The sequence below is a fragment of the Zingiber officinale genome, chromosome 4A (genome assembly GCF_018446385.1).
Source record: "Zingiber officinale cultivar Zhangliang chromosome 4A, Zo_v1.1, whole genome shotgun sequence".
Taxonomy (NCBI): Eukaryota; Viridiplantae; Streptophyta; class Magnoliopsida; order Zingiberales; family Zingiberaceae; genus Zingiber; species Zingiber officinale.
The window spans coordinates 82,958,904-82,972,056 of NC_055992.1; the positions used below are offsets into that span (position 1 = coordinate 82,958,904).

The 13,153-nt window shown below is 33.8% G+C and overlaps 1 protein-coding gene across 2 annotated transcripts in view; it reads right to left on the minus strand.

The window, feature by feature from the left end:
* The window catches only part of LOC121970039 (BEACH domain-containing protein C2), a 138,529-nt gene that overhangs the window by 100,564 nt on the left and 24,812 nt on the right, over nucleotides 1-13,153 (minus strand). The gene's annotated exons all lie outside the window — the stretch shown is intronic.

Consider the following 13,153-nt stretch of genomic DNA (forward strand, 5'->3'; position numbering starts at 1 on the left):
TATTCTTGAAACAGCCCGTGCCCTATTATTTCAACGTCACTTACCCAAATATTTCTAGGCTGATGCTGTCCTTGCAGCTGCTTATCTCATCAATCGATTGTCATCTAAAGGTCTCGGGAACCGGTATCCTCTCACTATTCTTCATCCTGGCATAGAGTTGTTCTCCCTTACACCTCGGGTTTTTGGTTCTCTTTGTTTTATTCATGTTCTTGGTCCCAAGTCCTCTAAACTTGATCCTCGTTCTATACGAGTTTTTATAGGGTATTCCACTTGCCAGAAAGGCTACAGGTGCTTTGATCCTATTACTAGGACGAGATATGTCTTGAAGGATGTTACCTTTTTTGAGTCCGAGTCCTATTATTCTCCTCAGTCTTGTCCTCAGGGGGAGAATATTACCTCCTTTGTATCTCAAGTGGTTCCTTCTCCTATTCCACTACTGGATGTCATGGAAAATGGAAAAGATGCTCCATCACTGGGCAGATATTATTACTTACAAACGACGACGACACAAGCAAGGACCTACTATTGATTGGCTAGTTGAATCGGATGCTCTGGCTCCTGATCCTGTGAAGCAGTCATCCTCATCAGTTGAGTCAACCGCACCTCTAAATATGAATGAGCTGAACCTTCCGGTTGCTGTTAGGAAGGGTGTCAGGTCATGTACTCAACATCCTATCTCCAACCACGTTTCATATTCTTGTTTGTCTCCTTCATATCATGTATTTGTTTCACAGTTATCAAATCATGCTATACCTTCTTCCTATTATGAAGCTGTAAGGGATTCAAGTTGGCAGAAAGCAATGAATGAAGAAATGGAGGCTCTTAACAGAAATGGTACTTGGGAATTAGTTGATCCCCCAAAGGGGAAGAACTTGGTTGGTTCTAAATGGGTCTATGCTATCAAGTATAACTCAAAGGGTGAAGTGATCAGATATAAAGCCAGACTTGTTGCCAAGGGATTCACCCAAACATATGGGGTAGATTACTTGGAAACTTTTGCACCAGTTGCAAAGCTGAACTCGATCAAGGTAATTCTTTCTCTTGCTGCTCAATATGATTGGCCTTTGTTTCAGTTAGATGTTAAAAATGTCTTCTTAAATGGTGACCTTTATGAAGAAGTATACATGTTACCACCTCCTGGAATTGAAACAAAAGGAAAGGTTTGCAAGCTAAAAAAAGCTTTGTATGGGCTTAAACAATCTCCCAGAGCATGGTTTGATAGGTTTTGCAAAGTCATGATATTGTTTGGCTTTAAACAAGGGAATGCTGATCATACACTCTTTATAAAAAAGAAAGAGGACAGAACTACCATTCTTTTGGTTTATGTTGATGATATGATAGTTACAGGTGATGATGAGGTAGAAATGCAGGCTCTTAAGTCCAAGTTAACATCAGAATTTGAAATTAAAGATCTTGGATCATTGAGGTACTTCCTGGGCATTGAAGTCGCTCGATCAAAAGAAGGAATCTATGTATGTCAGAGAAAATATGTGTTGGATTTACTCAAGGAGACAGGGAAGCTGGGTTCTCAGCCAGCGTCTACTCCTATAGAAGTAAATCATAATCTTACTAGTTCTAGTGGGGAGGATCTTACAAATCTGGAAAAGGGAACATATCAAAGGTTGGTTGGAAAATTACTCTATTTATCTATGACTAGGCCTGACATCACCTATGCTCTTAGTGTAGTAAGCCAGTACATGCATGCTCCTAAAACTATCCACATGAAGGCCGTTGATAGGATCTTAAGGTACTTGAAATCATGTCCTGAAAAAGACTTGCTGTTTAAAGGAGGTGGTGATCTGAAGATGGAATGCTATTCTGATGCAGACTGGGCTGGTTCTCGAGATGATAGAAGATCCACTTCTGGCTATTGCACTTTTTTGGGAGGAAACTTGGTAACTTGGAGGAGTAAGAAACAAAATGTTTGTGCACGGTCCAATGCTGAAGCAGAATATCGAGCCATGGCACATGGTCTTGCAGAGATGTTGTGGTTGAGTTTTCTGTTGACAGACATGGGATTAAAGGCTGAATTACCTCTCAGGCTGTATTGTGACAACAAGGCAGCAATCAATATTGCAAATAATCCGGTACAATATGACCGGACTAAACACATTGAGATTGATCGTCACTTTATTCGGGAGAGACTTGATTCTGGAGAGCTATGTCTGTCTTATGTCAAGTCTAAGGACCAACTTGCTGATATGTTTACAAAAGCTATACCCCAAGCTGTGTTTGACTCTTCTCTTAGCAAGTTGAACATGTTTGATATATATGTTCAACTTGAGGGGGAGTGTTGTGAGAAGCAAGGGTAGATAGGTCTTTTTATCTTTTGTTAATAAGTTGATTCTTAGGGTTGTGTGGTTATATAGCTATATAAACATATGTAATCCTACTAGAATTGTATGAATCTTTAAAACTCTCTTTAATCCAACACATTCTACGTAAGACATCTCTCTCAATCCCTTCATCGTTGTATAAAAAATGTCATAAATACTTAAAGCTCTCAATTTCACAACTCATCATTTCCTATAATAACAATTGTCTCATTATATCTAATATTGCTAAACTTAAATTTCATATATTTCATCTTTACTTTACTAAACTTAAAACTTTTCGCTTTTAATATTTTCCACCAAGATTCTAGTTTAGCAGTTACTCCTTCATGTACCTCATCTACCAAAACAATATCTACAAACAACATGCACCATGGTACTGTATCTTGAATGTGTTTAGTGAGTTCATATTAGTATACAAAAAATAGGAACTTAGAGTTGATCCTTGATATAACTTGAAATGCTTTAGTTAATCCGCCTAAAGTATTCACTCCAGTCATTACATCTTCATACATATCCTTAATTAGTTCAATATATGCTACACTAACACCTCTCTTTTTAAGAATTCTCCATATAATTTCTTTTGGAATTCTATCATAAGGTTTTTGTAAATTAATGAATATCATGTGTAGATCTTATTTTTTGCTCCGATACTTTTTAATTAGTTGTATAAAATATATAGCTTCTACTGTTGACCTTCTAGGCATGAACCCAAATTGATTTTCAATCATCATAGTCTCCTTAATCTTTTTTTATTACTCTTTCTAAAAGTTTCATAATATGACTCATTAGTTTAATATCTCTATAGTTTACAAATTTTGTACGTCTCCCTTGTCCTTATATAAGGGAATTAGAGTATTTACCTTTTATTGATCCGGCATTTTTTCATTTTCAGTATTATGTTAAATAATTTTATAATTCATTCAATATCTTATTTCCCTAAGCACTTTTATATCTCTATCATGTTAAATAACGGTTTTCTATTTTGTATCTCATTTAAAACTTGTTCTACTTTTAAATTTTACAAGAAAAATTTAAATTTCTATAGTTATTTGACTTATTTAAATTACCAAAGTTATATTTGTCACCTAGACTTTTAATATAAAGTTGATGAAATACTTCTTCTATCACTCTTTTATTTCTCCATTAGTTACTAGTACCTTATTGCATTTATCTTTAATTTAATACATCTTATTTGGATAAGATTTCGTCTTTCTTTCTCACTTTAGTTATTTTATAAATATCTCTCTCTCCTTTTGTATCTAATTTTCGATATAACCGTTCAAAAGTTTCATTTTTTAGCTATTGTATATTTTTTAAAGTTTTCCTCGTTCTTACAATTATATAATTCGTTATGAATTGTTTATTTTCCTTCACTTTCTCCTATACTTTCTCATTCCACAATAAAATTCTTTACTTAGTGGTGCATGTCCCTTTGACTCATTAAGTACACTCTTGGCTATTATTTGCAACTTTGATATCATCTTACCTCATATCGTATTGAGTCACCATATATTCCTTTTAATATTTGTATTACTACCTTCTCCTCAAATATATTTTATTTCCCATCTTTTAACTTCCACCACTTAATTTTAGTAGCGGGTATATTTTCCTTCTATTGATAATATGATTGAAGTATATATCCAACACTACTAACCTACGTTGGGTAATTAAGTTTTCTCCATGGATGACCTTGCAATCTTTATATATCTTTCTAACACTTTTCTATACGAAAATCAATTTGCAATTTATTCTTCTCACTTTTGAATGTGACAACTGTTCTCTTTTTAAAAAAAAATCTATTAGCTAGTATAAGATCATATGCTATCACAAAATCCAATATAGTTTTCTCTCCTTCATTTCTTGTTTCGAACCCATAACCCTCATGCACCCTCATATATTCCTCAGTTTTTACTCCAACATGTCCATTTAGATCGTCTCCTATTAAAATAATTTTATTTTACAAAATGTTTTGTAATACATCATCTAGGTCGTCCTAAAACCTTGATTTAGTATCTTCATCTAATCCTACTTGAAGTACATATATGCTAATTACGTTCATAATTTCTTTCGCCATTATTATCTTAAGAGCTATAATTTTATCTCTCTTTCTAACTACTCCAACAACTTTATCTTTTAACAAACTATTTATAACAATATCCACTCTATTTTTTATTTTACTCTTTCTAGTGTACCATAACTTAAAACTTGAATTCTCTATTATCTTTGCTTTCTTGCCTACCCATTTTGTCTCTTGTATGCAAAATACTAATCTTTTCCTAATCATCATATCCACTACCTGCATTGTTTAATTTTACTCTTTCTAGTGTACCATAACTTAAAATCCGAATTCTCTATTATTTTTGTTTTCTGGCTTACCCATTTTATCTCTTGTACACAAAATACTAATCTTCTCCTAATCATCGTAGCCACTGCCTGCATTACTTTGCCAATGGTTTCTATGTTCCATGTTTCAAATATTAGACTGTTATTTTTTCCATAATATTTGTTTTTATTCCACCTATAGTGTGAGAATTTTTCCCTATTTAATACTACACCCAAGTTTTCATGGAAATATAACGATTCTTACCGATATGTTATAGTTGGATCATGCAACACGAACTCTTACATATTTAACAATACACCCGAGTTCTAGAGATGTAGCAGTTCTTGCCGAGATGTTACAGTCAGACCCTGCAACGCATTCTTACCGAGAACAACCTAGCATTAGCATAGTAGTTTAATGGATATATTCATCGAACATTTGTCTTATTTAGCATTTGCTAACAACCTAACACAACCCTCCTCTTTTATCCAAGTTTAGGACCGGCCATGACGGGGTTGTTGTAATAAGTAATTATAGTGATGTGAGATCTTTGACATGAGCAATGAGTGGTTGGCTTCCCTTTGCGATTTCCTTCATGATTCAGCTTCCTTTGTGACTTCTTCCTCTGTGTTAAAACGAAACTTAACTTCCTCATTCATGCTAAAACCAAAGCTTCCTCCTGCCAAAACTAAAGCTACATCAAACTCCTCTACACTAAAACCAAAGCTTCCTCCTTAATGTTGAAATTGAGGCTTCATAGAACGGCTCCACTCAAGGGACATTCTGTTCTACGTCAAAACCAAAACCCTAGCTTTCGTAGACTACATCATTAGCTCCACTCCAAGTACGCTTCCTTGTCTCCTACTCCTCTACTCTCTTTCTTTACTTCCTCTTCCTCTGAGTTCTTTCTCCATTCCTTCTTTCTCTAATAACAGCACCTTTTTCTCCTTTGACACACCTCAAGCACTAATCTAGCTCCTAATCCCCTTCTTCCTCTAGCTCCAACAAGAACGCCCCTTCTACTCCTTCGACACACTTCTATCACTGATATCAACATCATTGTCTTGAGTTGTTCAAGGATCAAAATCCCTCCTTGCCTCGATATTTCAATCCTTAGTGACAATAGTAGCATGGTGATTGTAGTGGATATGGATGTAGGAAATCTGACATTACAAATTAATGTTGCGTGCTATCACAAGATAAACTAGCTAATATAACAAAATATTCTACATCAAAACAAAGTTCTAAAAGGACAATTTTAGGGATAAGCAATCAACCCATTGCATAGCACTTAGGCAATGTGCAAAAACTTAGGGGGTCGGCGCCAAAATAATATTAACATAAAATAGATTGATTTTAATATCAAAAATGAAAAACATATATATTCTAATAAAGCCTATTAACTATCAAAAAATGTTTATATTCACAAGTAATAATAAGTGCACGCAAACAAAACACATCATACCTCACATTGCAACCAAAAAAGACAACCCAACAAAAGTGCACAAGTGCAAAAAAATTATATCCAATCAAACAAATTATAAATAAATACAAAGTTCATAAATTCATGTTGCCATATTGCAAGAAAACACATATCAACAAGATACAATATGGTAAATTCATAATTTACTATAATATAAAAATAAGGATAACATGTGTCGTAGTATAATAAGTTCATAACAAGCGAGAAAAATTAAATACACAGAACATAAATAAATTTTTTTTAATGAACCTGCCCTGGCAGGCAGCCTAATCTGCCTAAAGGAGACAATTTAAACACTAGGCAAAGCAATCTCCTTCCAAAAATAGTGAGGCAACTACCTAGACTGCTTTGTCAAAACCATGAAGCATGCCAACTCTATGCATATGAACTCTTGTTGCATATGCCAGTGTTCTAAAAAACGGCCTAGGCAATTGCCTAGGCGCTAGGCGCTCGTCAGTCACACCGAAAACATGCTAGTCGGCCAGCCTAGGCGGCCATGGCGCCTAGGCGGGATTAGGTATCCCTAGGTGCCGACTAATCGATCGAATCATCTAAGTGTCGTAGAAATAATGCAGGATTTTCATAATTTGTTTTAGTTTGGCCTTTTAAATTTAAAACTCAATTAAAAAAAACTGAAATGTAACCTTGAGTGTGTCCGAAGATGATATTGAGTATGTGTTCAATGAAGAACAAGTTGTTGAAAATTATGAAAAACAAAAAGTAGACAAAATTTGTGATATTTTATTAATTATGTAATTTTGAACTCATTTTAAATTTAATGTTATTGTGTTGGAGTTATAGAATGTGATTTATTATGTAATTTATGTTGATAATCCACCTAGCGACGCCTAATCCCTACTTAGGCGACCTAGACACTAGGCCTTAGCGAATTTTAAAACCTTGACCTTCAGTTTTTAGGCTCACTAGAGGCATGGTTTATATGTTTGAATCTTCCTTTATCTTTCTAGAAGAAATCCTAGAAATGGAAATGCAGAAGTAACTGAGAAGAAAAGCAAAGAGGAAACTAGACAAAAAAAAAAAAGAGAGGAAGAAAAGATAAGGCATTTTACTTCAAGATATGCCCTGTTCCCCTTCATTTAATTCCTTGATCTTTATTTGCCAACATATACCATTATCACATGGAGCTGGTAGGATACAACTAAGAATATAAAACACTTATTTGTGACTGCAGCAGCAGTCATGTTAAGTTCCTGGCAGATATGGAAGTGGACTTTGGTGGCAGCAGTGGCTCTGTGAAGGTGGCAAATTTGATGGTAAAGAGAAACAATGATGTAATAAGATTTGCTAAACAATGATAGACAAAAGTAGCTTCCAAATAACACAGTTCCAAAAGTCCCAGTATCTACGCTCTTACAGTTGATGTAAGTATATTGATATTTTTTACAGAACTAGAATCTCCTCTTTGAGACAAGCATATGGCGTTAGATATCCAAGATGTTGAAAGAAGAATACTTGAGTGGTCGTGCACCTAGACTCAAGAGATATTATTCAACTAAACCAATACACATTTAGTTTCACTAACAAGTCAAAATAACTGCTTCATTAATTTCATCCAGAATTTCACAGAAAATCAAGGGATCAAGGAAAAAAAGTGTATTTTATTAACAATGAAACACATGTGTGTATAAACGTGTAGCTTTCTCTTCCTATTGAAATTATGATTAAAAGAACTTGTCCTTGAAAGTAACATAAATCTTTATGGCACAATCATCTGGGTGGTTTTACAAAGACAATGGAGAATAGCTCCTAAAATCTACAATAAACACATATTGAAACAAAGGAGAAAAAATTATGACAGGTTCTATCAGTCTAACTTTATGTGCACAACGATACACCCAAAAAATTAATATAAAAAAATGAGAACAAAGATGGATGTGTAAGATGACTAGAAAAGATGAAAATATAATTATACAAGAGTGATAGCAATTCAAAGTAATTCCAATAATCAATCAATTTAGAAATTATTATATATCTCTTTTGCCTTTTCTCATTTACATAAGGGTCGCTCGGTGGAATAAGTTCCCGCCAATGCAGGGTCCTGAGGAAGGATCGAACTACATTATTGGAGGGTCCTGAGGAAGGATCAAAGTACATTAGGTCTATTGTACGTAGACTTACTCAGCATTGCAAGAGGTTATTTTCACGACTTGAATCTGTAATCTCCAAGTCACAAGGCAACAACTTTACCATTGCCTCAAGGCTCCTCTTTTCCTTTTCTCATTTATATAATTTTATAAAATCAAAATCTGAATTCAAATAATAAGTATATACTTGTATTTTTTAAAGAATCTAATTTTTTGTTACAAAATTTCATGAATGAAATTTGAATCTAAATTTTCATCAAAAAAAAAAAAATTTAAAATTGAATTTGACAAATCCAAATGTTATTTTTATTAAATATGAATTTGTGAGATTCAAAATTGTATACTAAAGTGTACAGATTCAGATTTGGTACATATGAAATTATATTCCATAAATCTGAGTTTGAGTTTTCTAAAACTTAAATGTTTTAACAAAATTCTATAAAGATTTTTTTTTAATTAAATATTTTGATAAATTTATAGAAAATCCATACTTTACAAAATTTGCAAAATTTAGATTTATTAAAATTTGGATTATATTTTTTGTTAATGATTATCAAAGAAATTCAAATTTTATAAGGAATTATAAATTGATTTTTTTTTACTTTGATCAAAATGTAGATGGTAAAAATTTATTACAAAATGAGGGGCCAAAGGGGCATGCAATAAAAGATACCATAGTTTTAAAAAAAAAAGAATCTCCAATTATAATTTTAATAAAAAGGGGTGTTCTTTTGAATTGTTTTTCCTATGATAATATAAATGTCAATAGTGTCAACAATATAGTCAATATATTCTTTCCTTATTCTTCTTTCCTTATTTTGTTTTTATTGCTGTAATTATTATTGTATTTCTTCCTATATTAGACTCTACGAATAAGGGATTTGATAATCCTTAATACTATATATTGTAATTCTCTTAATGAATGAGATAGAAAACATTTTCATAAATTCGCTTTTATTTCTTTGTCATTTTCTTTGTCATGGTATCAGAGTCAAAACTCTGAGATCATTTCATCTTATGTCTGGTTTCTTGTCTAGCTCAAAATCTTAGTATTTAGTTTTGTTCTCATGTTCTTCTAAGTCTGTTTTCTTTGACCTGATCTCGTAGTATCTGGTTTTATCATGTTGGCATGATCTAAACATTTTTCTTATTCAATTTAATGGAAAGAACTATTCTTCCTGGCCATTCCAATTTCATATCTTTATCAAGGGAAAGGATTTATGGGGTCAAATTGATGGGACAAATCCTCCACCTAAAGCGAGAAGGAGAAGGAGAAATATATGAAATAAAAGGTGAAGGATGCTCACATTATGTCTTCGATCCTTGGAAGTGTGGAACTCTCCATACTTCTCAATCTCAAGTCCATACTTCTCAATCTCAAGTCTTATAAGACCTCTAGAGAAATGTGGGATTACTTGAAGAAAATTTACATCCAAAGTAATATAGCACGAAGGTTTCAATTGGAACTCGAATTGAGTCAACTTAGTCAAGGGAGTATGTCAATCCAAGAGTTTTATTCTTCCTTTGGAAACCTTTAGGCTGAGTACACATATTGTGTATGCAAGTGCATCTTCCGAAGGACTCATTGCTATTCAAAGTATGCATGAGACTAGCAAGCGTGACCAGCTTTTAATGAAATTAAGGGGGGAGTTTGAAGCAATTAGATCAGTGAACTAGTTCCTTTATTGGATATTTGTGTAGGAGAGCTTATCCAGGAAGAACAACGGCTCATTGGATGCCCTAGAATAAAAAGTCCAACATTCTACTCCAATTCCTATTTATTGCCTATGCTGCTCAAGGGAGGTTTAAAGGAGGCAGAGATATGACTAATGTCCAGTGCTATAGTTGTAAGGATTCGAGTATATTGCCACTAATTGTACTAAAAAAACTCTACAATTATTGTAAGAAACCACGGCATATCATCAAAGATTGTTCCATTCGATCTCCAAAGAAATCTAAAACTACCTACAATGTCTCGATTGGTTCCTCAAATGCTCCTAATCCTGGTCAATCTTCTATTACTCCTGAAATGGTCCAACAAATAATAATTTCTTCCCTTTCTGTTTTAGGCCTTTCAAGTAATAAAAATTTTAATCCTAAACCTTGGTATTTTGATTCTGATGCTTCCAATCACATGACCAACACTATTTTCCTTTAAATTATGTTAAAAAGTATAAAAGAGGTCTCCAAATTCATTCTAATGATGGTAATTCCTTGCCCATCATAGTTGTTGGTGATATTTCAACCTCTTTAAATACTATTTTTGTGTCCCTAAGTTGTCCACTAATCTTATATCTATCAGTTAATTAGCTAACAATTGTAATGTTCAATTTTCAAATTATGATTGTCTTATGAAGGATCAAGTGCCCGGGAAGATGATCGCGAAGGGACCTAAAGTGGGGCGTCTTTTTCCTTTGTTTCTATCTCCCTCTTCCTTGTCAAATTATGTTACTTGTAATGTTGTTCGATGTGATAATCAGGTGTGGCATAGACATTTAGGTCACCCTACTTCTCACGTACCTTTAGTCTTGTTTAAATTTGGTTTACTTAGAAATAAAAATTTGACTTCTAATAATGATATTGTTGATTGTGCATCTTGCAAACTTGGTAAAAGCAAAACACTTCCTTCTCCGATGGATAAAAACTGCACCACCAAACCTTTTGAACTCATACATACTAATGTATGAAGTATTGCCCCTATAAGCTCTCATGAACATTATAAATACTTTATTACATTTATTGATGATTTCACTCGCTTTACTTGGGTATATTTTCTTTGGTCTAAAAGTGAGGTATTTTCTATGCTTCAAGTCTTTCATGCTTTACTTGAAACATAAATTTTTGCTAAAATCAAAATCTTACAATCTGATTCAGGTGTTGAATATATGTCGAATGAATTTCAATTTTTTCATTAAAGTCATGGGATCATATCACAACGTTCTTGTCCTTTCACTCTACAACAAAACAGTATGGCTGAAAGAAAGAATCGTCATCTTCTTGATGTTGTTCGCACTCTTCTAATTGAGTCTTGTGTTCTTTCTCATTTTTGGTGTGAAGCTTTGTTTGTTTATTTCATTAATAGATTACCATCTCCTAACTTGAATAATGATTCTCCTACTTTCGTTTGCTTGGGCATGCACCAAAGTATTCTAATCTTCATATTTTTGGATGTGTTTATTTTGTTCATCTTTCTGCACATGAAAAAAATAAACTTACTAATCTGTCAAGTATGCGTTCTTAGGATATGCTGGAACCCAAAAAGGATTTCTTTGCTATAATCCTCATGCTCGTCGAACTCGTGTCTCTAGTAATGTCATTTTTTTAAAAACAGCCCTTCTTTTGCACACAACAAACCTCAGAATTTCCTTCTCTATCAGCTTTACCACATATTTCTGAGTCACCAACACCATTTCCAAGGTTTAAACCTGGTCATGTTTACCGTAGATACACTCCTACATCTGATCCTCCTAGACCAAGGTTCCTCCACATCTTCATGCGGCTTCTGATATTGTTTCCAATGATCCACCGCCTATTCGAAGAAGTTATAGACCTCACAAACCTTTGAAAGGTATGGTTTTTCAAGCCCTATGGTTGTCTACTACGTTGTCTACTATTTCCATTCCCACTTGTTATAAACAGGCTAAGGAACATGAGTGTTAGCAACAAGCAATGGATGCAGAACTTCAAGCACTTGAGGAAAACCATAGATGGGACATTGTTTCTTGTCTTCCAAATGTTAACCCTCTTGGTAGTAAGTGGGTGTATACTATGAAACTCAAATATGATGGATCTTTAGATAGACACAAAACTCAATTGGTTGCTCTGGGCAATAAACAAAGAATATAGTCTCAACTACGAAGAAACATTCGCACCAGTTGCTAAGATGACCACGGTGAGAACCATGCTTGCTATTGCATCCTCTAAATCTTGGCTTTTACATCAGATGGATGTAAAAATGTCTTCTTGAATAGGGATCTTAAGGAAGAGGTTTACATGAAACTTCTGTCCAATATGATAATGACTTGCAAACTAAGGGGCTCTTTGTATGGGTTGTATGGGTTAAAGCAAGCACCTAGAGCATGGTTTAAGAAGTTTCGCAACACTCTTCTCACCTCTTTCACACAAAGTCAATATGATTCATGACTTTTCTTTCACAAGACAACCACTGGTATACTCTTTCTCTTAGTCTATGTTGATGATATTTATCATCATGGGTAATAACAATGGATTGATCACTAAGCTTCAAAATATGTTAGATAGTACATTTAAAATGAAGATCTTAAGCATCTCACATATTTTTTGGGCAAGAAGTCTCGAGATCATGGTTTGTTCTTAAATTAACATAAATATATCCAAGATCTCGTTGAGCTAGCTAGTTTAAAGGATGTTACTGATGTTGATATGCCAATAGAGGTGAATATGAAATACCAAAAAGATAAAGGCGAGCTTTTGCCTATTCTTTTTTTATATAGGCAACTTGTTGGTAGTCTTATCTACTTAACAATCACAAGGCCCGATATCTCATATGTTGTCCATATAATTAGCAAATTTATGCAATCACCTCGACATCTTCATCTTGCTACAATTTGTCGCATTATTCGATAATTATCTACTCATGGGTTGTATTTTCTTATAAAATCTTATCTTCATTTGACTGTGTACACTGATGCAAATTGGGTTAGTTGCCCGAATACTAGGAAATCTACAACAGGCTAATGCATTTTTCTTGAAGATGCCTTGATTTCCTGAAAGTGTAAGAAGCAAAATTGTATCTCTAAATCTTTCACAGAGGCCAAGTATAGAGCCATGTTTGTTCTAAAATTGTATGGTTATGTGGTCTTCTTTTTGAACTTAGATTTCTTCCATCAAATCCTACCTCCACTTCATGGTTCAAATAGCTACAAAC